Source organism: Phyllostomus hastatus, unplaced genomic scaffold (genome assembly GCF_019186645.2).
Source record: "Phyllostomus hastatus isolate PE091 unplaced genomic scaffold, TTU_PhHast_1.1 phas_scaffold_501, whole genome shotgun sequence".
Taxonomy (NCBI): Eukaryota; Metazoa; Chordata; class Mammalia; order Chiroptera; family Phyllostomidae; genus Phyllostomus; species Phyllostomus hastatus.
Window position 1 is genome coordinate 40,566,404 of NW_025334033.1, and position 25,039 is coordinate 40,591,442.

The window sequence follows — 25,039 nt, forward strand, 5'->3', positions numbered from 1 at the left end:
GGTTGCACCAGTCTGCATTCCCACTAACAGTGTACAAGGGATCCCTTTTCTCCATAGCCTCGTCACCACTTGTTTGTTGATTTGTTTATGATGGCCATTCTGACTGGTGTGACGTGGTACCTCATTGTGGTTTTAATTTGCATCTTTCTGATGGCTAGTTATGCTGAGCATCTTTTTATATGTCTATGGGCTATATGTATGTCCTCCTTGGAGAAGTGTCTATTTAGGTCCTTTTCACATTTTTTAATTACTTGTCTTTCTGGTATGAGTCATATGAATTCTTTATGCCTGAGGTCTATCTGGAAAAAGTCCAACCATTGTTAATATAACGAGAATGGTTTGTGTGACATTGATGTGATATAGCAGCCAAGGACAGTGGATTGGAATGCATGTGGGTGAACAATGATGACTTCACTGTACTAGTCAGTAGTGGGTATGTGTGCTGTGTGGCCATGGCATTGAAAATGACCGAACAAGTAGAGCAATGAATCTGCATCACATTTTGCATCAAGCTTGAATATTTCTCTGCAGAAAATATTCAGATGATTCAGAAGGCCACAGCTATGGGCAGCTGGTGATTGGGAGCTTTATCACAACAATGCACTCGCTCACTTATCATATCTGGTGTGGAGTGTTTTGGTGAAACATCAAATCATCCAGGTGACTCAGGTGCCCTAACAGCCCGGATTTGGTACTATATGATTTCTGGCTTTTCCCAAATCACCTTTGAAAGGGAAGAGATTTCAGACCATCAGTGAGACTCAGGAAAATAAGGTGGGGCAGGTGATTAATTGGGAGAACTGTGTGAGGTCCCAAAGTGCCTACTTTGAAGGGGACTGAGGTGTCATTGTCCTGTGTACAATGTTTCTTGTATCTTTTTCAATAAATGCCTCTACTTTTCATAGTACATGGCTGGATACTTCCTGGACAGACCCTTGTATTTTGGGGATTAAACCCTTGTCAGATGTACCATTGGCATATATGGTTTCCCACACAGTCAAATTCCCTTTCCACTTTGATGATGGTTTCTTCAGCTGTGCAGAAGCTTTTTACTTTGATATAGTCCCATTTGTTTATTTTTTCCTTTATTTTCCTTGTCCTAAGAAATACATTGGCAAAAATACTGCTATGTGGGTTACCTGAAATTTTACTGCCTATGTTTTTCAGTAGGACTTTTATGGTATCCTGACTTACATGTAAGTCTTTAATTCATTTTGAGTTTATTCTGGTGTAAGGTATAAGTTGGTGGTCTAGTTTCATATTTTTGTATGTACCAGTCTAGTTCTCCCAACACCATTTATTGAAGAGATTAGTTTTTCCTCCATTGTATGCTTGCACCCCCTTTGTCAAATTTTAATTGACCATAGAGACATGGGTTTATTTTTGGGCTCTGTATTTTGTTCCATTGATCTATGTGTCTGTTCTTACACCAGAACCAGGCTGTTTTGATTACAGTGGCCTTGTAATATAGTTTGATATCAGGTATTGTGATCCCTCCAACTTTATTCTTTTTCCTCAAGATTGCTGAGGCTATTTGGCATCTTTTTTGGTTCCATATAAAATTTTGGGCCCTGGCTAGTGTGGCTCAGTGGATTGAGTGCCAGCCTGTGAACCAAGGGGTAGCCAGTTCAATTCCCAGTCTGGGCACATGCCTGGGTTGCAGGCCAGATCTCCATTTGGGGGTACATGAAAGGCAACCACACATTGATGTTTCTCTCCCCCTTTTTCTCTCTCCCTTCTCTCTAAAAATTAAAATAAAAAAATTTTTTTGAGTATTTGATTTAGATCAGTGAAATATGCCATTAATAGGAATTGCCTTGAATCTCTAGATTGCTTTGGGTAATATGGATATTTTAATGATGTTAATTCTTCCAGTCCATGAACACGGTATATGCTTCTACTTATTTATATCTTCCTCAATTTCTTTCTTCAGTGTTCTGTTATTTTCCCAGTACAGGTCTTTTACCTCCTGGTTAAATTTATTCCTAGGTACTTTATTTTTCTTGTTGCTATGGTAAGTAGGTTCCTCCCCACCCCCGCAGTTTTCTTTTTCTGATAGTTCATTGTTGGTGTAAAAAAATGCCATCGATTTCTGAATATTGACTTTGTATCCTGCTACTTTGCCAGATTCACTTATTAGGTTGAGTAATTTTTTGGTGGAGACTATAGAGTTTTTTATGTACACTATCATGTCTTCTGCAAGTAATGACAGTTTTTCTTCCTTCTTTTAAATTTGTGTATCTTTTATTTCTTTTTCTTGTCTGATTGCTGTGGCTAGAACTTCCACTACTCTGTTAAATAAAAATGGTACAAGTAGACACCCTTTTCTTATTCCTGGTCTTAAGGGAAAAGCTTCTAGTTTTTGCCCATTGAATATGATGTTGGCAATAGGCTTTTTTTTGGTTTCTTGTATCTGGCCTTTATTATGTCAAGTTATGCTCCCTCTATTCCCACTTTGCTGAGTGTTTTTATCATAAATGGGTTATAGTCCTTTTTTGACATGAGCTATGAACAAATGAGTAAAAGATTAAAGAATATTGACTAAGAGAACAAACTTCTGTTTTTGAGTTCTTTGCTTTTGTAGACTCTGAGGCTTTATAACTCCTTGTGTTTTATTTTTCTTATCTGAACAGTGGAGATAATAGTGCAACCTATATTATAGTATTTGAGGATTAAAAATATATGTAAAATATATGGAGGTGTTTAATAGAGTTTGTCACATAGTACTTGTTTAATATATATTGGCTATCATATTATTATTATTATTTGTGGATGACATAGGTGCTAAGCAAAAATGAAATTAAAACAGGATTTATTTGGCCTGCTATGAAAGACCTGCACAATAATGATACCTTTAAATGAATGAGACTATAAAATGTGAAAATACAGTTTTCAGTTTAATGACCCTATTATAATTTTCTTAATATGAGCTCATTATCATGTTGTCTCATGGAAATGGGATTGTGTATCTTCTTAATTTTTTTATGTATACCTTGGATATCTTTTCTAAATCAGTATGTATATGTCTTCTTTATTTTTAACAGTTGGATGGTAGTCTGTTGTTCATTTGTACTATAATTGATTTAACAAGTTTTAAAATGAATATTTAGATTTCCAGTTTTTCATTGGAGTAAATTCTTTCTCTCTCTCTCTCTTTCTCTCTCTCTCTTTGAGTACTTAGGCAAGTATATCATGAGATACAACAAGCAAACCACAGGGTAAATGCCTAAGTAGTGCAATTGTATGCGATGCTTAAATTTTGATAAATATAGCCCAGTTCTCAAAAAAGATTGTATTAATCATGTCCCTAGCAACTATGTATGGTAATTTCTTTTGCCACACACCTTTGCTGATACTGGGCATTATTATTATTTTTAATCTCACTGTTCTGGTAAGTAATGAAACATTATGTATTTGATGTGAAATACTTTTGATTTGATAGTATGTTGAGTTTGCATAGCATGTATTTCACAGGCATTTTTGTAATACACGTGTTAATCTCAGAGGAGCTGGTATGTATTATTACTTAGCATTGCCATTTTTATTAGTTATTAATTGCTGTGTGATGAATAACACCAAAACTTAGCTTAAAACAGCAAACATTTATTCTTACACAGTTTCTGAGTGTCAGGAATCTGAGAGTGGCTTAGCTGAGTGATTCTGTCTGGCTCAGGATCTCCTGAGGGTCTCTCAAGCTATTTTCTGAGACTGGAGTATTTGTCTCCAAGGTCACACTGTGGCTCTTGGCAGGAGGCTTCAATTCCTCCTGTTGTCCTTCTATAGGGCTACACATGACATGGCTTTTCCCAGAGTTAGTGATGAGAGAGAATAGGAAGCCACAGAGCCTTTATAATCTAATCACAAAAGTGATATCACCATCACTTGTCCTATATTTTGTTAACACCGAACAATGCTGTTACAACATGGGAGGGTATTTATACACGAGAGTGTGGATACCATAAGGCAGGGATCACTGGGCCATCTTGATGCTGGCTATTTTATTTATTTTATTTCTTGTTTCTGTACTCAAGTAGCAAAGACATTTTGGTCATGTAGCAAAGGCATTTTATAGGAGGCAGTGATGGAGTGAGTAGTAGTGCTTCCCAAATGATAGGTATAGGATTATGGAAAGATTAATTGGGAGTACTATTTATGGAGGAAAGTACAGGGGCAGAGAGGAGAAAAGAGGTGAAACATTATGAAAATACTTGTCTCCCTCAACTTTTGGTGATTGAGGAAGCATATTCCTTTATATATCAACCCAATCAGCAAATACCCAGATGAATTGATTGCATGCACATCAAAGAAGGTTGGATTCCATGTGTGTTTGTTTTTTCAATTCAAGGATGAACTTTGTCTTCATTACAGAAAAGGGTAATTTTTTTCTTTGTTTATCATGGCCATCTGTTTTAAGAAATGGGCCTTGCACAGAATTCCTTAATAGAATTCTGAAGGCATATTACATTAGGTGGAGTCAGTTATATCTAATTCTCATTTAACTACAGTCTTGAAAAATTTAATTTCTATCCCAGACAAAGTAGTAAAATAGATAAAAGCATGTCCTGATATGTAAAAGTCCATATTTTGCCATATTTCCTTAACTCTTTCTCTCGAGCCCCTTCTTACCTTTTTTCTCTGTTCCTCTTTGTCTTTCTCTTACTTACTGATGTTACTGGGTAGTTTGTAAGAGTTTCCCATTTGAATTTTGCTGATTGCATCTCTGAGGTAGTGTATAATATGTTCTTCTGTATATTCTCTAAATTATTAGTTATATTTAGGAGCTGATAAAGCTTAAGTTAAAATCTGATAAAGATTAAGGTCATATTTATTGTCAGAAAGAATGATTCACAAGTGATATTAATTTATTTGTTTTAACCAATATGCTAGACAAATTAGGCAACAGTACCTCTTCTGGGCAGAATAATTAGGAAAAGGCCCTTATTCTGGGTAGAAGAATTAGAAGAGGAAACTTTCTAGAAATATTGTTAATTTCTAATTTTATTCTTTTATGTTAAGAGCATACTCTGTTAAATTTCAGTCTTGAAATTTTTTTTGAAATTTAAAGTCTAGCATATGGTGTATTTTGATGAGCAATAAATATATATTTGAAAAGAATGTGTATTCTGTGGCTGTTGGGCATAGTGTATCATACATGTCAATTAGGGTGATTTGGTTGATAGTGTTACTCAGATCTGTTATTGAATATGTCTCTACTAATTTATCTACTAATTTATCAATTATTCCAACTAGATTATGGATTTATCAGTTTCTCCTTTTAGTGCAATTATGCTTCATATACAGAATTTTGAAGCCTTTTTATTAGGTACATAGATATTTAGAATTGCTATGCTTTGATGAAATGTCTCTTGTAAGTACTCTTTGCCCTGAAGTTTTGTCTAATATTAAGGTAGTCATGCCAGTTTTCTTATACTTATTGTTTGATTGTATATGTTTTTCTATCCTTTTGCTTTCAACTAGTATGTGTCTTTTATTAAGTAGACAGTACATACTTGGATCTTTTTTTAAAAACAATCTGGTCCAACAATCTATGCCTTTTAATTTATATGTGAGTCCCTTTACATTTAATGTAATTATTGATACTGGGTTTAAGTGTATTTGCTTTCCATTTGTCCCCCCCCCCTTTTTTTTTAACAACCACGCCCAACTGACTTGCTTTATTGGAGAAGGGGATGTGGAGCGAACAATGTGAAGACAGCTGGGATGGAGCTGGAATTGGGAGGAACACCCTCCCTTCCCCATACATGCTCACTGCCCCAAATAAAAAATAACCAACTATGGGAGAGCAGCTGAGACAGTGACTGGGGACAGGGGACAGAGACATGACACTCAAGGACAGCAGAAGAGACCATGCATGTGCTGGGAGGTCCCAGAGGCAGCGGCTGTAGAGTAACATGGATACAATTCTCTATCTTCCACACAGGTCTGTATAAACATATAGAGATAAGTTGTTTGCTTTTCCCCTCCTCTCCCTTCTGGCTCCGTGCTGTGCTGCTCACCACAGTCCCAGCTCATCTTTCCACACGAGGGCAAAGGGAAGGGGGATGATGAGTGAGTCATCACCAAATTGCAATCAGACCCACATCCATCAGCTTCTGGACCTTGTGTGCTATCATAGGATTCTTTAAGTGTTTGTTCAGTGCCTAAGGGTCCTTCTGCATCTGTTCCAGAATGAGCTGCATGTCTGGGTCACTCATGATCTGCTGCACCTCCAGGTCAGCCATGGCCTGTTGCTTCACATCTTTGGGGTTGTCGTGTTGGTTGTACAGGGCCATCATACAGCACTGGTATCCATCTGCTGCCTCCTTACAGTTGGAGACCAGCTCTAGTGCCTTCTGGTAGACATCCATCACTTTTGTGTAGTCCTCCATCGCTTCTAGGGCAGCTGCTTTCCATGTATAACCCTTGATGAAGGTTGGCTCTAGCTGAATATACTCTTCACAGTCCTTGAGTGCCAGCTGAAACTCCAGGAGTTTAGTGTAACAGGCTGCTCGATTGCTGTAGAACTTGGCATCTTTTGGGTTGTGTTTGATGGCTTCTGTATAATGCTTCATGGCTTAGGGATAGTCCACTTTCTGGAAACATTCATTGCCTTTGTTCTTCTCCTCCAAAGCCAGGTCAGGGTTTATGTAGGCCATCTTCTCTTGCTCCTTCAAGATTTTCTCTTCCTGTTGGTATTTCTTGAGCACATCTGGTGGTCAGTGCTCTGCCAGAGACTTGTAGAAATGGAGCATCCTTGTATTTTTCTTCTTTAAAGTAGGAATTGCCAGTTTGTGGGTAAGCTCTGACAATCTGCTGATAGTCTTTCTGGTTTTCTCGCCTTTCTTCAATGGCCTTCTCACCAAGCTCCCTGCATTGACTGTAGTTGCCCTTTTCGAAGTACACAGCTGCTTGGTTGGTCATGTAAGTCATCTTGGTGGGGTCCAGGTCCTTGGCCCTGTTGTCGTGCTTCAGGGCTGTTGAAGTCCTTCTTTTTGTAGGCCTCATTCCCCAACTGTTTTTCTTTCAATGCCTGCTTCTTATTCTCTGGAAGATCCTCTTCCATTGGTTCTGGTTTGGTCTCCTTTTTGGGAGGCTGTGGTGGTGGAGGTGTTACGATCTCCTCCTCCTCATCCGTACTGCCCAGATTAAACCCCAGGAGGACACTGAGAGTGGTCATGATCTGAGGGTCTTGCCGTTTCGTGCCCAGGTCGGAGGGACTGTTTCTTATTTGCTGTGTCAGTGCCCCGTAGGAAGGGTCACTGAGCAACACCCTTGTCCAGAGATCACTCTCCAGTTTCTGGTACAGGTTGGGTGTGTTGAAAGGGTTCATGAATTTCCTCTCTGCCACCCAGGCCTCCATGTTCTGTAAACCCTCTTTGAGCTGAGGATTATTTGCTTCATGTTTTAAACCCTCCTCATAAGTTCGGGTGGCTTCTTCGAATCAGTTTAAGAACTCAAGAACTGCTGCTTTTTGTGAATAACCCTTGCCCCAGTCAGGCTTTCAGTCAGTGGTTTTGCAACCATACTCATAGGCCTCTGGTGGTCTCTTGGCATAGGCCACGGAGTGATTGCTGTAGAGCATGCAGTTCTGGGGATCCAGCTTAATTGCTTCAGAGTAGCACTGTAAGGCGTGGTCGATGTTGCCAGCACTCGGGGCCTCATTGCCCTTCTCTTTTAGCTCATTCACCTGCTCCCATAGCCCAGCCAGGAACCCGGTTGAATCGACTCCGCCCTCTCCACCTCACACTCCACCTTTTGGAACCTACTAGAAGCTTCTGGGACACAGGCCTTTTTGTCCCTTTTTATTTTTCTTGTGCCTTTCCTGGCTTAGTTTGGATTAATTCGGTATTTTAAAGTATTGACCTATTAACAATAGGTCTTTATTGTTATTTTATTATTTTTTTGTAGTTTCTCTAGATAGAACACTGTTCATCATTTTCAAAGTCTATTTAGAGTCAGCATCTGACACACCTTACTTTTCAGTTTTTTTTTTTTTAAGATTTAATTTATTTTTAGAGAAAAGGGAAGGAAGGAAGAAAGATGGAGAGAAACATCACATGATCCCTTGCCTCTTACATGCTGGCAACCCAGGCATGTGACCTGAACTGAAATTGAACCAGTGGTCTTTTGGTACCTAGGATGACACCTACCCCACTAAGCCACATCAGTCAAAGCCACCCTCTTTTTCACTTCCCACTTCACTGCCCCACAAATATGAACAAAATAATTCCATTTACTCAACTTCTCATCCTTTGTGTTGATGATGTCCTATTTTTTATTTCTATATATGATTCAATGTTATTTTTGCTTTAAGCAGTCAATTGTCTTTAAGGAAATGTAGAAAATTTAAAAAATAGTCATTTTAAAAACTACCTTTATTGAGATATAATTAACATACCATAAAATTACCTCATTTAAAGTGTAGAGTTTAGTGGCTTTTGGTATATTCTGAGATGGGCATCCATTACTACAGTTAATTTTTAGAACATTTTTGTTACTTCACAAAGAAACCCCTCACCATGTAACCATCACCCCACATTGGTCTCCTCTCTGCTTTTGCTTCCCAGCCCTAGGCAGCTGTTAATGTACTCTCTGTCTCTGCAGACTGCATAATCTGGACATTTCATACAGTTGGAATCATACAGCATATGGCCCTATGTGATTGGCTTTTACTAAGTATAATGTTTTCAAGGTTCATCCATGTTGTAGCATTTATTAGGATTTCATTCTTTTTGTTAACACTGGTCCATTGTATTGATATAACACATTTTATTTATCCATTCATTAGTCTATGGACATTTGTTTCCCCCTCCCCCTACTTTTTGGCTGTTATAATAATGTGGCTGTGAACATTCACGCACAAGTTTTTGTGGGACAGGTGATTTCACTCCCTTGTGTATGTACTTAGGAGCCTAATTGTTGGATCATATGATAACTCAATTTAATCATTTGAGGAACTGTAAAACTGTTTTCCAAAGTGGCTGTACCGTTTTACGTTCCTACCTGCAGTGCATGAGGGATCCAGTTTTTCCACATGTTTTGCTTGCACTTACTGTTTCTCTTTTTTGATTATAGTCATCCTAGTGAGTGTAAAGTGGTAAAAGGTAGTCTTTTATATTCACCTACTTATTTTCCACCTGTGGTGTCCTTCCTTTGATATGATTTTATAGTTGTATGGATTTTCTTCCGCCTAAAGAATATTCTTTAGCATCTCTGGTAGTCCAGGACTATTGGTGAAGAAGTCTCCCAGATTTCTTTATGTGAAAGTGTTTTTATTTCATCCTTCTGTTTGAAGGATATTTTTGCTGAATATGAAATTATGGGTTGGCATTTCACCACTTGAAAGAGAGCATTCCATTGTTTTATGATCTTCCTTGTTTGTGATGAGAAGTTAGCTGTTACTCATATCTTTGGTCTCATTATATACAAATCTTTTGAGGCTGCTTTCAAGGTTTTGGCTTTATCTTTGGATTCTAGCAGTTTAAGTATAAAGCTAGGTGTGGTTTTCTTTGTATTCATCCTAGTTGAGGTTTACTGAGCATAGATTTATTTGTAAGGCAGTGTTTTTTCATCTTATTTAGAAAATTTCAGTGATTCTCTCTGCATTATTTTCACCCTGTTCTCATTTGGGAACTCCAATTACATGTATGCTAGACTCTGATATTGTTCTAGAAGTTCCTGAGGTGTTATTAATTCTTCAGTTTTTTTTCCTCTCTGTTCTTTAGATTGGATACTTTTTGTTGACTATTGTCAAGTTTGCTGACTTCCAACTGCCATGTCTGATTTTCTGTTAAGCCCATTCAGTAGATGTTTAATTTGTTACTGTAATTTCTGTTCTAGAGTTTTCATCTTGTTCTTGTTTAAAGTTTTAACTTCTTTGATTACATTTCCTTCCTTTATACTCATTATGATCATATTTTCTTTTATTTTTTAAAAGATTTATTTATTTCTTTTTGGAGAGGGAAGGGAGGGAGAAAGGGAGAGAGAGAGAGAAACATGAATGTGTGGTTGCTGGGAGCCGTGGCCTGCAACCCTGGCATGTGCCCTGGCTGGGAATCAAACCTGTGATACTTTGGTTTGCAGCCCGAGCTCAATCCACTGAGCTACGCCAGCCAGGGCTTCCTTTATTTATTTTGAATATATTTTTCCTTTAGTGTTTTGAACATATTTTGGGTTAATCTTTAAAAATATTTATAATAGCTGATTTAAAAGTTTCTGTCTGCTTGGTCCAACTTCTTGGCTGTCTCAGGGTTGGTTTCAATGACTGCTCTTTTTTTGACTATAGATCACACTTTTTTTTATGTTTCAGTACTTTTTTCAGTTGTATTAGTGGATCGTGTAGATGATGAGTTTTAGAGATTCTGAATTTTTTCATCTTTCTGTGAAGTGTTTTTTTTTTTTTTTTAATTCTTGTAGGTAATTTAGTTACTGGCTGGTCACATCGAACTTTGTAGGCTTGGTTTTAATCTTTGCCAGGATAGATTTGTGCGGAGCCTAATGAGTTTTCTTAGTTTAGTGCTCAGGTGGTAAACACAAGGCCTGTGGGCTGAGTCCAGCCCTCTACCTTGTTTTATACAGCCTGGCAGCTTGTTTCTACTCGGTGGCAACACTGAGCTCTTGTTTAATTGTTAAGGAGTAGTGACATCTATACAGTCCTAAAATTATATTCGGCCCTTTGAAAGCAACCTCGAGGCCGATGTGGCCCTTGGTGAAAATGAGTTTGACACCTTGCTTTAGTGCAACTAAACCTTCAAACTTTTGATACCTTGAAAACTCATTGGGGCTTGATTTTAGTCTTTTAGTGGGCCTAGAATGTCTTATTTAAGGATGTGGTCCTTAACTCTCAGTTGAGGTCATTTTGGTATCTCAGCCGGATGTCTTAGGTGTTACTAAGGTATTAATGTGGTTTTTCTGCTCTGGCTAGGTGGGAAATTCAAAGTGTACCCAGTACTCTTTAAACTACCCTCTATTCCTTTCTCCGCCACTGTCTTTTAAACCTTGCTTGGTTTTGTCCTGCACATGTGCAGCCTGTTTCTTGGCCAAGGACTTGGCGTGGGGGGCGGGTGGGCGGGTGCCTACACAGACTTCTGGACCTTCTTTGCAGATTTCAGCCTTATCAACTGCACTGAATTGTGCCTGTTCAGCTTAACACAACCACTTTTCCTTCTTAAACTCTTGCTTGCTGGGCCAGGGTCGTGGAAATTGTCTCCAGGTAAAAAGCTGAGATGATTGTAGGACTTCGGCAGTGTCTCATTTCTGAGGGCTTATAGTTTTGTGCTGCCTGTTATTCTAATGGCTATAAACATTCTAATGTCTCATGTATTTTGTTTGTTTTATGGTGGCTCATCATGGGAATGCTAGTAGGCATCATTACTCCATCATTTTTTGTTAGGAAAGGCTGGCCTTACTGTTGAGGCATTTACTTTTGTAGTCTCAGTTCTACGTGTGCATACATGTTTATTTTCTTTACTTCAAAATTGGCAATGGCTTGTGTTCCTTTAGCATTTCTTTCCTTTTGTATTTTCTGATTGTTATTACTATTTTCTGTTTTTACTCTCTTGGCTTCTTCCCTAGTACTTTTCTAAGTATTTTTTTTAATGGAGTGCTTTGAAGTTGATTAAGACATAATGCTTCAGAGCAGTGGTAGAGAATTAATATATAGTATCTTCTGAATGTTAATTACAATGCAATTCTCAAGGTCATTCTCTTTCAAGGAGATGGTTTTTACTTTCACTACATGTATAAGTTGGTGTCCCATGTATTTCAATAATTCAATTTTGTAGCATAGTAGAAAGAACACTGAATCACGAGTTAGAAAATCTAGGTTCTCATTTTGCAATAGACTGGCCCATTTAGGCCAGCCATTTAACTTTGATTTGTTTGGAATACATAATTTTTAGCCCCCTTCAGACTCTTAAAATGTGGGTAATTTAGTGAATAGTTAATTAGAAAGTCATTGTAGTTTTCTTTGTTTTTTACACCATTAATAAAACTTATAAAATTCTAGTTATTTTTGTTGTAATTTTCTTTTCAAATTTGGAGGACAGTGCTGATCACCCTATTTACAGAATATGCACACTGCATTGTGAATTGGTTATTTATGGCTGTAATATATATATATTTTTGGTTGACCAAAAATGACTCAGTGCACTTAGTCTTTCCGATGAAATATGTGCCAGTATAATCACTTCCATTCATTTTCTTACAGAGTGTAACTTAGTGTTATAGTTTTTAAAACTATAATTACTAAACATTTAGTGCTTATTGTTATTCATAATGTTTCTCTTTGTGTTTGTATATCCAGCCCTATCCCCATGTAGCTCTTATCTAATTTTTTTTTCCTGAATTGGGGATCTGTTTTTGAGTTCACTTTTACCTGCTAACTAGTTAGTTTTCATTCTCTCTTTCTTCCCCATATATACTATATATATTTATATGAGGATATAAATATACATGTAATATATTTATTATGTATATAAAATGTACATATATATTTTTTTTCTTTCTCTCATGGAAACCTTTTGTAAGGTTTTGCCTCTGAAGGTATCACAAAGTTCCATAGGAACTCTGGTTGCATGGATGAGCGCCCTATAGGATCTCTTTCCCTGGAAGTTATATTGTCAAATTTGTGTTTTAAGATTCAAATAGGTAATATGAAGCCATCTATTAGATGTTCATATTTATTTGTTAAAATGCAAATTATTTTATTTTTTAAGAACCTGAAACAATAGTATGTTAGTTTCCTTTAGGGATACAAGTATAAACAGAGACAGAATTAATTTATTTTCTTATTGCCTTTTTTTCTGCTGTGGGCATAAAATGTTTTGTGTAACAAATATGTAATGATAGTCTGCATGAGTTTGAATCCTAGTTTTGCTGCTTTCTTAGCTGTGTGATTTAGGGAGAATTAGTCATCTTTTTTAAGTCTTTGTTTTCTTATCTGTACAGTGGTTTTACCAGTAGCATACACCTCAATGGGTTACTGTGAGGATTAGATGTGGCACAATTCAAGTAAGTTTAAAAAATCAGGTAAATATAAGAGTGAAATTATATTTAGTTATATTTAGTTTATTATACATAATCAACTGTATAGTGTTATTTTCAGGATTCTAAATGCAAAAATACACAGTTTTTAGGTTGAGTTTCAGGAGTCTTTTTGGCAGTTTACTTCCTATTTACTTATCAACTAGTGTTTAAGACAGTAAATAGAGAGTAATTGAAAGAAAGTTTAACCTAGTGATCTTAATCATTTTCTTTAAGTTTCAAATGTGTTAAGTCTTTTTTCAAAGAAGCAAAGTAAGAGTCAAGTAATTTACTAGTTGTTGGTGTTTACTAATAAATACAAGTTTGGAGTTTTTCTCATACACTTAATACATTTTCCAGGCCACTGATTCCCAGACTTGCCTTATCCTAAGAATCATCTTGGGTGTTTCTTTAGGATACAAATTTCTGCACCCTACCTGCACCTTTCGGGGAGGAACCTTGCTTTATACTGGCTATCTAGGAGAGTCTTGTGTTCAAGTACTTTTGGAAAACACTGTGCTGGGCATATTCTAGCGAATGTGGCATATGTGGCTGCTACCCCCACTAGTTTTATAGTGTGTTGCTCTTCTTTTGAGTCATTGAAAGGAAATTAGTTTTTCTCTCTTCTCTATAAGGAAGAACTAGGAATTTTAGAGTTGTAAATATATTCTTTGTAATTAAGGTGTGAAAGTGGGCTTTATGCAATGTGTAAAGTAAACTATTTGTTTAAAAAAGTACTATTAAAGAAACAGAAACCTGAAATCCTGAAACTTAATCATAACCATTCTCCTGATTTAGCAAAAAGGACCTTTGGGGAAGCAAATAATTTTGGTGGGTGTACCCTGAACTTCAAAATTAGCATCAAGGGAATGAAAATGTTTCGTTGAGTCCAAATGCATAAATATTTTTGTGGAGCAGCCAGTGAAAAGGAAAGATCTAAATATTAGACCTAAAGGAAAGTGGAGTATGATGTCTGATTTGGCTGTCAGCCTGAGGATGGAAGCCTGTGCAAAAGTACATGCTAAGGGTACCATTTGTTTTGTCAAAGGAATTGATAGGAAGCTGGCAGACTCAGTTAATTTAAAATAGAAAGGAGCTTAGCAGTCATCTTTTTCTTTTTATTCTATACCTGTCCCCCTTTTCTTAATGGGAGAACTGAAAGCTGAGAAAAGTTACATGGTTGTATTGCCCACCTGCCAGTTCCATTTTCTTCTTTTGTGTAAATCCCAGGGAGGAATTATTCAATTAAAATTTGATCACATTTGTTAAATAAAATTAGTATTAATGTAATGCCATGAGATTGGAACTCGAACCCATTTTCTGTAAAAATAAAAATATTACAATATCAAAATAAATTTAAATATGCTTAGAACAATTTTCTCTTTCTATTTTAGTTTCCAGGATATTAGCTTAAAATAAAAAAACACTTTAAACATTCTATAATGATTTATCCATCAATCCTGTTTTTTGCTTTGTCTTTTTCATTGATAATATATAAACAATGTTATAGTATTTTGTTTTTGAGGTATAGTCCATATGCAAAGTAGAAAGCCTAACTGTATTGCTTAGGTGATAAAATGATTTGGAGGATAACTTTTTTTTTAGTTTAATTAGAAGCAAATTTTTTTTTGTTTTCTAGTGTTTTTGGAGAACAAAAGATCTCATGGTATCTCTGAAAAATCTATTATTTAGCCTTTATTTTGTATTACTATACTCAAGTGTCTAGGAAGATTATATCAACCACCTCATAAAGATAACTTATTTTATAGTATTTTTATTTGCACATCTCACTTTTTTGATATTAAGTATCAAGAAATAGATACATGTACAAACAACTATATGTATTTTCTTCAAAAAGACAAGAAAATGTAAAATTTAATGAGCTTCATTAGAAATGTTTTAGATTATTAGGTTTCTTCCCATTTACTAATTGGAATATGTATAAAACAGTTTAAAGATGAAGAAAAATGGTTGTTCACCTCACTCAATTTTTTAGAACACAAATATGCTAGTGGCTATATCATTGAAAATTAATGAGGGCTCCATCAATATGGTGCAGTGCTTCTGCATCCCTGATTTATATATATTTAATGAGCCTGCTATTCTAATTTCAGGTGACTGAAGCAAATTGCATCTAGCACTTACTCTGATTTACTTAGAAACAATTCATTTTAGTAAAATATAAATGTCTTGAAATTTACTACTGTTAAGTATTATTTCTTCATAAATATTTCTATAGTGTTTTCTTTCTGGGTATAATTAACTGGTTTCTAAACAGAGCATCATTTTTAGTATGTTTCAGATACTGTTACTAAAACATGTTTTATCTTATTTATTGCTACTTGATCTATGGAGTTGGAATGGAAAATATGAGGGAAAATAACTTAAAAAAGTAATAGGATTGTGAAGTGTGACATGGCAGGTAGTGTATTTTGGAGATCCATTGGAGCATATGTAAGAACCGTTTAGGGATATATTTCTATATTCTTTGGCATTAGGAGTTAATTTTTAATATTTGCTTTATTTTTAGTTTTATTTTAAAATACTTTTAAGGTGCCTTTTTAAGTTTTATTGCAAAAGATAAAATATTTTTTACAACAGAAATGATTGTACTTAATACTTTTACAGAGCACTTATTTTAATTTTTGCTGATTCTTGTGTGTTACCCCCCCATGCAAATTAACAATTAGGTAGAAATCAATATTATATAATGTGTGATTTTTATGGAACAGGAATTTGCTGAATTACATACACATTACTTTATTTTCTAAAAATGCTAATATTGCCAGTCAAATTAGTACATAATTGATGTCTTAAAATTTAATAAAATCTGGTGTTAGATAAAAATTCTTTATCTACATATTCTCTAACCCCAATCAATTGATAGCAAAGGGAGTGAGCTTCTTTAGAGAGCTGCCATTTATAAGCAAAATTTTAAAGACAAAATCTCTTACTCTTAAGGTAGTTTAAGTATATTTTTAAGATCTAAAGTGTAATATGTTACAATAGATGTTTCTGCATTATTCAGGTTATAATGTCTCATTTCTTATAATTGTATCTGGCACATTTATTAATATTTAATATCTTTTGGAGATTAATTGCAAAAAAACCCTATCTGTGTAATATGCTGCAACTAAATGCCAAAACATACAATTATAGTAGAAATGGTGTCAAAAATAATAAATTGCCACAGTTAGTATAAGATTAGTGTTTGTAATTCCCCCTTGGGAAATATATTAGTTGTGCCTCCTGTTGTCTTTATGTAATTTGGGTTTATATGATTTGGAATTAGAAAAGAAACTAACATTCATATATTTATTTAGCTGTTAGAATGTAACAAATTAGAAATTATTGAAAACATATGGCCCAAGTTGATGGATTAATAAAATACCTCATATAGGACAATTACATACATATGTAAATGCCAAGGTTTCTTCTTTTCCTACCAAAATATAGAACCAGAAACTAAAACTGTGCTTTTTGATTATATTCTTTTTACTAACTCTGTGATTCCAATTGTTGTATTTATTTATGAGTTTTTGGTTTCTAGATTATGCTTCCAGAGAAACAATTTGGTGCAGTGGCGAAAAGCATCAGCTTTGGAATCAAACTTGAGTTAAATCCTTGTGCTACCATTCAGTTACTAGTTGTGTGATCTTTAGTAAGTTTTTTGAATCCTCAGATTCCTAAGTCTCTAAAATGGTGATAAAATAATATCACTTACTTAACAGGTTCGTTTTGAAGATTAGATAAATGGCAAGTTGTGCAAGTGCTTGGCACGTTGTGCTTAGCATGTAGCAGCTGATATTTATTGTGCACTTAACTAGTAAGAATGGTGGTGTCAATCTTAACTTTTATGTAGTGTTTCTTTTTGAGAAATTGTAAAATATTTGCAATAATAGAGAACTTTAAGTACGCTAAGGGTACTGGTCAAGCAGATGTAACCACAGCTAGCAATTTCTGTGCTTATTCATTTTGTTTTGTAAAAATTAAGTACAAATAGGATTGTGCTAATGAATTTCTCTGCAACTTAGTTTATTCATTTATTGGTGTATCATGGGTAATTTCTCATGTTTGAGCATATAAATGTATGTCATTCTCCTTATTTTGCTTGTAAATTTTTTAATTTTTCAATTACAATTTACTTCCAATATTATTTTGTACTGGTTTCAGGTGTATAGCATAGTGGTTAGACAAACATATACTTTACATAGTGTTCCCCTACCCCTGATATTTCCAATACTCAACTGACACCATGCATAGTTGTCACATTATTGACTGTATTCTTATGTTGTACTTGCAGAGTATTCCATCTTTTAAAAATGTATTACTGTTGATCATTGAACAATGTGGAAAGTTAGGGGTACTGACCCCAAGCACTTCAAAATTCTCATATAACTTTTGACTCCCCCAAACTTAATAGTCCACTGGTGACCAGAAATCTTGCCGATACCATGAATAGTTGATTAACACATTTTATATGTCATATGTATTGTGTACTGTATTTTTACAATAAAGTAAACTAAAGAAAAGAAACTGTTAAGAAAATCATTAGGAAGTGAAAATACATTTACAATGTTTATTGAAAAAAATCTGTGTATAAATGGACCCATGTAAATCAAACCTGAGTTGTTCAAGGGTCAACAGTAATTTATGTAACCTGTCATTTATTAATGGAATCTGGGTTGTTTCCAGGTGTTTAATATCATGTTTTCAGTGTACATCTTTATATTTGTGTATATGTGAATATATAGTAGAAAATTATAATAGCAGAATGTGCATTTAAAATTTTGGTAGATATAACCCATATGTTTTCTTTTTATTTGTTTTGCTTTTTTCAACTTTTTTGAGGTTGATTAACATTCATTAAAGCATACACACATGTGTTTTAATTCTCAAGAGGATGGGTATGGATATATATATATCTCTCTACATTTTTTTTTTTTTGAGAGAGAGAGAGAGGCAGGGGGAGAGAAAAAGATCGATGTGAGAGAGAAATGTCCATTAGTTGCCTCTTGTATGTGCCTGTCTTGGGATTGTACCTGCAGCCTAGGTATGTGCCCTGACTGGGGTCAAACCTGTAACCCTTTCATGTACTGGATGACGCTCCAACCAGCTGAGCCACCCAGCCAGGGCTAAAGCATACATATTTAAAAAGTATAATTTTTTATTCACCCATGAAACCATTACCACAATTGAAGCAAATTATTTCTATTACCCCTTCACCCCAATTTTCTTATGCCCTTTTGTAATCCATTTATCCCTCTACTTCCATTTCTAGGCCACAACTGATTCACTTTATCTTATCACATACTAGTTTGCTTCTGCTACAATTTTACATAGAATTATGTAGTTGTATTCTCTTTTTACCTGGCTTCTTTCATTCACCTTATTTTGAAATTCATCCATGTTTTTGTGTGTATCAGTGGTTCATTCTTTATTGCTGAGTGCTATTCCATTGTATAGATAAACTAGTTTGTTTATCCATTCACCAGTTAGTTGGTGGTCAGTTGGCTTGTTTCCAGTTGTTAATATTATAAAAGAGCTGCTATAAACTTTTATGTAAAAGCATTTATATAAACATGTTTTTGTTTCTCTTGGATAAATAGGAGTGTCTTGGCTGGGTTGTGTGCTAGGTGTATGTTTAACGTTTCAAGTTTTATAGTTTTAGATTTTATATTTAGGTCTATGATTGATTCATTTCAAGTTAATTTTTATATGTGGTGTGACTTGTTTTTTTTCCCCCTTTACAAGGATATCTAGTTGACCTAGCACCATTTGTTCAAAATCCTTTCTTTTTTTCCCCCTTGGGTTGCCTTAGCATTTTTGTGAAAAATCAGTGACTAAGTGTGAATCTGTTTCTAACCTCTATTCTTTTCTATTGATTTATATGTATCTTTGCCAGCACAACTAAACTGTTTTAATTTTGCAGCTTTGTGGTAAGTGTTGAAATCAGGTAGTGCAAGACTTCTAACTTTGTTTTTCATTTTAAAAATTGCTCAGGTTATTTGCCTATCTATATAACTCTTAGAATGAGTTTGTCAATTTTAGTAAAAATGCCTGCTAGAATATTGATTGGGATTGCTTTAAATTTGGGGAGAGTTTCCATCTTGACAATATTGAGTAAGTACTTCAGTCCATGAGATGATATATCTTTTAATTTATTTAAATTTTTAATTTCACTCAGCCAAGTTTTATAGTTTCTGATGTAGAGGTCTTAGTCAACTGCTATTTCAATTAATAAATTAATTACTTTATTGTTGTTCAGTTACAGTTGTCTGCATTACGCCCTCCCCACTCACTCCCCCCCACCCCACTGTATTTTTTGGTTCTACTGTATATGGTCCTTAAAAAAAAGTTCACTTTCCAATCATTTGCTACTAGTATATAAAGACACAATTGACTTTTGTGTATTAATTTTATATCCTGAAATTTTGCTGGATTCATTTACTCTCATAGTTGGTTTGTAGATTACCTGGGATTTTCTGTGAAATAATCTTATTATCTATAAATAGGGCTGTTTTACTCTTGTTATTCCCATCTTTATTAATTAATTAATCGTTAACACAGTGCTGGAACCTCTGTGGTAATGTTGAATAGAGTGGTGAAAATGGACATTCTCGCCTTTTTGTTGGTTTTGGGTAGATGAAATTCAGTCTTATGAAATGCAGTGTTTCACCATTAGATGTGATACTGATTATAGATGTTTTCAAAGATGGCCTTTATCAATTTGAGGAAACTCTTTACTATTCCTAGTTTGTTGAGAGGTTTTTTTTTTTAAGTCACAAATTGGTTTTGAATTCTGTCAACGCCTTTTTTGACTCTGTTGAAATAACTCTATGTTTCTTTTCCTTTATCCTGAGTGATTGACCTTTGAGTATTAAAACAATATTGTGTTCCTAGCCTTAACCTGAATATGTCATGATATATCATTATTTTTATATACTGTTAAATTTGGTTTACTAATAGTTGGTTAAGGATCTGTGCCTGGATATTCTGTAATTTTTTTTTTGGCAATGACTTTGTTAGGTTTTAGTACTGGAATTACTCTGGCTTCATAAAACTAGCTGTGCTGTGTATTAGCTACCTATTTCTTTGTAACAAATTATTAAAAAATTGGAAAAGCAAAAACAGTGTCTCACAGTGAGTTAGAGATTCAGTGGTGGCTTAGCTAGGAGGTTCTGGCTGAAGGTATTGACTGGTGCTGTAGTCATCTCCAGACCCTTCTGGGGAAAGGTCAGCTTCCAGACTGACTTCCTTGAACTGTAGTTACCTGAAGGCTCAACTGGGACTGGAAGATACACTTCTAAGGTTGCTCATGTGGCTTTTGTAAGGAATTCCTTCCTGTTTGTTGGCTGGAAGCCTCATTTCTTTGCTATATGTGCCTCTCCTAAGTTTCTTCAATGTTGTCACAACATGGTAGCTTTCTTTTCCTAGAATGATTGATTTGAGAGAAAGGTAGAAGCCATCATGTCTCATGAACTACTCTGGAAGCCTGATACTGTCATTTCTGCTACTTGTTAGAGTTGTAACTATAGTCCACATTCAAGAGGGGTAGGGAATTAGGCTTCACCTTCTGATAAGAGAAGTATCAAAGAATTTGTGGACTTGTGTAAAAGGACATCAACCGTAGTATCTGCCAGGTCATCACTGTTACAGCCCAAATCCAAGAGGGTTCCTAATGATTCCTGCCTCTCGGTTTTCATGCCCTTGTGTAATTTCTTCCCAAATTGTATCAGTTGCCTGTGTGACCAATAAAATATGGCAGAAGTGATGGTTTGTCATTTCCAAGATTAGGTCATAAAAAGACTCTGCAGCTTTCTCATGGACCATTTGCTCTCAGGAAGGACAGTTTCGGTATTGTAAGTAGCTGTTTGGGAAGGCCCTGTGATGAGTAGTTGAGGCCTCCAGACAGCAGCTGATGAGCAAGCCATCTTTGGTTCCCCAGTTCAGTCCTGTCTTCAGATGCCAGTCACGGCTCACATCTTGACAAATAAGCTGCTGCTGGATCCCTGACACTCAGAAACTGTGTGAGATAAATGTTTATTGTTTTAAGCTTCTAGGTTTGGGGGTATTTTGTTATGCAATAATAATTAATATAATCACTTCATCTTTATTACAACAAAAGAGACACATTATCAAAACTCGTACACTATTAGGCATTTTTTTTAATGGGAATGGGGAGAGATTTCCAGGTACCTATGTCAAATAAGGCATTGTCATTATGTAGAGAAATGGTTTTTGTTCAGGGGCATATAAACTACTTTTAGAAGTAAAGTAATATGGGGGAATCCAGTAGTATTGTTTTGCTAACTGTAAATTGCAAAGGGAAATACTTTATCTTGTAAACTCTGATAATGTTGTTTTTAGGGAGAACCTTATAACTTTTTTCTATCATTGACTAAGGTCTTGATTAAATGTTATGGCAATACATGAAGTAGCAAAATTTTTATATATTGATTTTGGGGAGAGAGAGGGTGAGCAAGAGGGAAATATTGATTTGTTGTTCCACTTATTTATGCATTCATTTGTCACTTCTTGTATGTGCCCTGACTAGAGATTGAACCTGCAACCTTAGTGTGTCAAGACAGTGCTCTGACCAACTGAGCTGCCTGGCCAGGGGAACAAAATAGCAATTTGAGGAGCAAATTCTTTATAGAATGCTTTAGCTTATGTATGGATTTGTTTTTATGTGTTATATAATAGTGTTTAATCTTATTTGGAGTTTATATTGTGAAGTTGTATAAGGTAGAAATCATATATAGTAAATGAAATGGTATGATCATACCAATTTGAAATATGCACAAGTTGAGTTGTAGTACACCCTTACCTTGCTTTTTCAGTTAGCGAGAGGTCTTGAGTATTAGCGTATACCACTTTACCTCCTTTTTAGCACTTAATATTTGTTTGTATGGCCATTTCTCCTATTGATGAAAATTTTAAAAATGAAATTTTTATCTTTCTAAATTGTTGTTTAATAAAATACACCAGTAAATTCCCTGCAACGTGTATAAAATTGCCTGTTTCTTCACACACTTTTCCAACACTGCAGATATCATAAAGGCTATTTTGGTTTTAATCCACTGTGATCAGTTATACCCATTGTGTTTCATATTTGTATTTAACAGGAAGTCTCCAATATGATTGATTGTAAGACTACAGACATAAGGGTTTTTTTTTTTCCTTGAAATTTGCAGTTTAAGGAAAACACAGGTTGAAGTTTTGGTTTGAAATCTTTTAACTTTCTGAGTAATAAAAATCTGAAAGAACATTTGGAAATATACTGGTATGAAATAGCTATTGTTTGTAAGCACTTTATCCACCTTTTCTTTCTGTAAGAGAGTCATATTACAATTAGTATGAGACCTATTCTTTGGGCAGCTGGAAAGCAGGACAAGGAAAAATCATTCTCTTCTTGTTCAGTAAAAAGTACATTGTGTCCTCTAGTACCATACTTGGGCTTTTTTGAGAGGATAATGGATTTCACACAGGTGAGTCAGTCTTTTGTGTTCTTACCAGGTGCATTACTGATTTTCCTGATGGCAGCCTAAGTGCTCTCATTTAATAGCAGTTTTAGCAATTCTCTGAAAGAGCACAAAAGAATAATCAGAGATTTTCACATTTTGTCTACAGGAAAATGAATTTCCTTTACTTTATTGGCCATTGTACTTTTTCTTGCTAGATGCTTATGAACTGTGACTTCTTTGAAAATTGTATGTAATGTAGGTAGCTTTCTTTTTTTTTTGGCATGGACTGTGTGACATGATCTACTTATATAATTTGGAGTGTGAAGCAAAATATATTGATTTATAGTTATTTTTCCTGTCTGTAAACTGGATTAAGTTAGGATGGGATGGATTCCCTGTTACGGAAGGTTATCCACGTCCCAGAGTCTATGAACAGTCAAGTTCTGATAGACATTTAGGGTTACCAATCATATGATACTCCCTTGGCCCTTAAATCACAATACTAAAATAAAATACAGATGAGGTTTTAACTAAGGCAAGCACTTCAGAGTAATCTTAATGTAAGAACTCTTTGAACAGATTTGCGAATGAAAACTATAATCTACCCTCCTTTAGTAATTGGGGAAAAGAAAGTGCCTACTACTTTAAACTTGGAGATTAATTTTTCTCAGGTTTGCAAGTTATTTATTTTTTAATTGTTAGCACTGAGGTAGTAGCTTAAGCTGTCATAGCACTTTAAGTTTATTTTATGTTGACATTTGCTATTTCAAACAGTGGTAGTGAAACTTTGTTTATTTAGATGTCCTGGCCCCTAATCATGGGCTCAAACTCTAGATCTGTGAGTTGATAAATTCTAATTCTGGTACTTCATATGTTACAACATTTGCTTTTTTTTTTTTTTTCATATCAGATATTTGTATTTTCTTTTCCCCACATTTTATTGATTCTGTTTTCCTTCCATTTTCTATTATGTAAATCATCTGCTCTCTTATCACATGGTAAATTGCTGCTTCCATTTGAGTCAGTGACTTGAAGTTTATAGCATACCAGCCAGGAGACCATAATCTTCTCTTTTGTTAGAAATCTCATGCTTAATTCTCAGGAGGAAAACCGTATAGAATTCTTGGATCTAATTACTATACTTTCTAGGCAAGTCTCATCTTAATGAGAAAATTTTTCGTTCTTTACTCCAATACCTTATAATGGACTATACTTGTTTTCAAATAGATTATCAAGAGAGTGAATGTTGGAAAGTATTTTAAGACTTTCTGTGGTAAAAGAATTTCACATTATGCCACTCTTTAAGAGGTTTTTCTGTGAGATTTATGTATACTTCACCAAAGAAAAAAATTGTGACTACCACTTAGCTAGAAATTTTTACTTATCTATGGTATTGCATATAATCAAAATACATAAAGAAAACTAAACATGTTTCTTCTAGCCTAATTTGCAGTTCAGTTTGTCGGTTGCTTTATAAAGACAACTTACTCTCATGTATTGACTTTCTGAAGCCAAAAAGAACCTTCTAGTACAAAGAATCATCTAGTACAATTTCTTGATTTTAGTGGATGATAGATTTTAAAAATTTTTTGGTAAAGCTGTTCTGGCATTGAAACTTTGCAAATTCAGCTTGGCCCTCCCTTCCTTCCTTTTATAAATATAGTATTGTATTTATTTTTCTTTTTTATTATATTTTTTTAATTACTTACGATTTAACCTTCTTATACCCCTACCCCTGCAATCACCACACTGTTGTCCATGTCCATGAGTCCTTTTTCCTTTTTTCTCAATCCCTCAGTTAAATTAAATGAGTGAAGTTTAAAAAAAATCTAGAGTTAATTTACCCAGTTCTCATTGGTGCTAATGAAAACGGACCCCTCCGTTTCTTACTGAGGGGTCAAATGAGCACAATTATTTTGATCATTCATCTTTAATTGTCAGTTTATAGATCAAATGGCATTGCTGCATTGCTAATTAGTACTTCATTTTTTTGCGACTTGATAGCAACTGCTATAGCCTGTATCATTTTAAGTGAATGATTAAAGAGGAATGGCTTATTATTTTCCAACATGTACATATAGGATGTTAATGTCTTAGAATTGTAGACTTTATGTTGGAAGAGATCTCAGAGCATCTATTCCATGTTCTTATTTTTTTAGATGAGTGAACTAGGATACAAAGTGATTGAGTGATCTAATCTCCTATGACTATAAAGCATTTTGTATGCTTGCCTCCATTGTGATTTAGTAAGGTTAGAGCCCTTAATGCTCTCTGACTTCAACTTTCACTAGGTTAAATTCCATTTTATGAATGGGTTGTATTATCTGCTTTCCTGCTTAGTGTAAATTATCAAGCAATGAAAACTCAGAATTTATGTGAGTGGCAATTGAGCACAATCATTCCTCTAACCCTATCATTATCTGTAATTTAGAATTACAGTGACCAGGAAGCAATGTTAGTATAAGCATAGTTTAATACATCCATATTAATCCACCCAGCAGAATATAACATTTTAACATACCTTTTAGATCCACAGTGATGGAAAAAAA

General features: G+C 35.0%; 1 protein-coding gene and 1 pseudogene across 1 annotated transcript in view; one reads left to right on the forward strand and one right to left on the reverse strand.

Moving 5' to 3' along the window:
* Positions 1-25,039, forward strand: part of MNAT1 (MNAT1 component of CDK activating kinase) — a 166,607-nt gene that overhangs the window by 2,443 nt on the left and 139,125 nt on the right. The gene's annotated exons all lie outside the window — the stretch shown is intronic.
* Positions 6,078-25,039, reverse strand: part of LOC123808342 — a 28,952-nt pseudogene continuing 9,990 nt past the window's right edge.